Source organism: Cebus imitator, unplaced genomic scaffold, assembly GCF_001604975.1.
Source record: "Cebus imitator isolate Cc_AM_T3 unplaced genomic scaffold, Cebus_imitator-1.0 Scaffold168, whole genome shotgun sequence".
In the NCBI taxonomy this organism is placed as follows: Eukaryota; Metazoa; Chordata; class Mammalia; order Primates; family Cebidae; genus Cebus; species Cebus imitator.
The window spans coordinates 2,147,399-2,149,857 of NW_016107483.1; positions in this window are offsets into that span (position 1 = coordinate 2,147,399).

A 2,459-nucleotide genomic window follows, 5' to 3' on the forward strand; every position below is an offset into this window, starting at 1 on the left:
AAAGAAAGAAAGAAAGAAAGAAAAGAAAAGAAAGAAAGAAAGAGAAAAGAAAGAAAGAAAAAGAAAATAGGCTTCAATTCAAAACTACTCTGAGGCTTACTCAAAGACTCTCAATAGCTAGTAATATTTATCAAAGGTAAAATAGGTTTTATAATTGTTAAATTTGCAGTATGACTTTCTAGGTCTTTTCAAAGTTAATTAAAAGGAACTGACTGGAGTTAAATCCAAAACAGCTTGTGCTCTTTAAACAACAACAATAACAACAAACAGAATAAAACCAAATCCAAAGAGATGTTTTATGTGTTATATACCTAGGCGAAGTCCATTTGCATTAAAAGTCAAATGTATATTTATTTATTTTGTATTATGAAGTGGAGACGGAGTTAGAGCTAAAATTTAAACAGGTCGGAGAACTTTCTGTTCTCATATCTGGTCTCAGTTCAAACCCTTCTCAAACCTAATGGTCGATTGTCATCTCAAAAGATCTAGAAAGGCCTGAGAATTTTTTGTAGTGAATAAAGTCAAATCAGTAAGTGTAGTAGTTTAAATGGGTATGTGGGCTAGAGTTACCAGAGAAGCATTGCTAATCTATAATTCATCCAGGCCACACCTAAAATTATATGAATGAAGCATATTTTGTGGGGGATTATTCTGATGGGCACACCAAGGATTGAAAACATATTTTGGTATAATTCCCATTATATTAATATGGCATTCTCATTATATTAATTTGATATTGTTCCCATTAACAGCATCGATAGTGAGATGGTCAGCAGCAAACATGAATTTCAACTGCAAAAATATTTGAATGAATATACAATGTTTTCATGTTTATTCAATAGTTGTTTTTGTTGTTGTTGTTATTTTGTAATCCAAGTGACTCTAAAAACAACTTGATACCCACAATAAACTTAAGCATCAAAATGCATGATGTAACATAAAGATGTTGGTGGATTTTGCTATAGAACTCTTTTGTTAGGTCATACACTGGTAATTGCAAAAACTATTCAAATGGCAGAGAAAATATAGCTTTAGTTTTCTTGTTTGAGTGAAGAGAGGTCTTCTCCTAACCCTCTCCCAAATCTTGCCATGTTTCTATTTTCTTCTTAATCGGTCTTCGTTTCTAGATCTACTAAATGACATAGTGATTTTAATTACTAGGTCCTGAAAATGTTTTCTGAAAAGAAATTTATATTATCTTCAGCGTTATAGCAAATTGTAATCATTTAGAAACATCTGCTGCCTGCAGCAGGAGTGCTCAGAGTGTCAAGGCATACTACGCATTTAGATTTGAAGGTCACGGACTATAGGTCACAGAGTTCCTGTTATCAGGGATTCACTTCTTTTTCTTTTATTCTGTTCACATTTCATCCTACACTTTCTCAATTTTTCTCCTTGAAAGAGGGGAGATATATTGTAGATCTAACCTGTATTGGCAAAAATTACTTTCATTTTAATTGAAACATATATTTTTAAGTTCTGTGTTCACAGTTCGGTGTTTCTTTTTCTAATTTAATTTCTTTCCAGACATTTTTTTTTCAGGAAATTGTCACCCTCATAGATAAAATTGTTATTGTGCATGTGTGCATTTAAGATTTGTAATGATTCAGTTTTATAGGATATAGAAATAGCTCTCTGTGTTACTTATCCTGAATGATATAAAGGTCATAGAATTGATTGCAGTTACGGGGAATTTAATTTTTAAAAGAAGGTATAACAGTTTAAAAATAATTAAATTATTTTAAACATAAAATAATAATTTATTAGAAAATTATCTATTTGTCTTCCAGAAAACAGACTCTGAGAAGGAGTTGTGCCTGCAATATATTTCTTAAGAAGCAATTCTGGGACCAACATCTGTGGAAGGGAGAGGATGGAAACAGAGTTGAGCAGAGGAGGAAGCCAAGCAGAAATGCAACCCTAACACCTATTCAGCTGAACCCACAAGTTTTTCTGAGCTTGTCTTTTCTATTCCTACGTTTATCAGTCATTGAGTAATGTGGGTCACTTGGGAGTAGGAAGGTATCTTAGTTCATATTGTGTTGCTATAAAAAATACGTGAGACTGAGATATTTATTTTTAAAAAGGCCTTACTTGGATCATAATTCTGCAGGCTGTGCAAGAAACAAGGCATTGGCATTTTCTTGGCATTTGGTGAGGGCTCTTGGGATCAAGATCAGAAGAGATCAAAGAGGAAGTGAGCCTGTGTGAAGGTGGACCAAATAGGAAGATGGACCTCACTTTATAACTATCCATTGTGATGGGAACTAATTCTTTCCCCCAAGACCTAATCCCATCTCACCAGAACCAGAACAAAAATTCACTCACTACTCAGTAAATACAACCTTTCATTAAAGATCCACCACCATTACCCAAACACCCACCACTAGGTGAAACACTACCATATGAGGGATCAAATTTAAACACAAGATTTGGAAAGAACATCCAAACCACAGCAA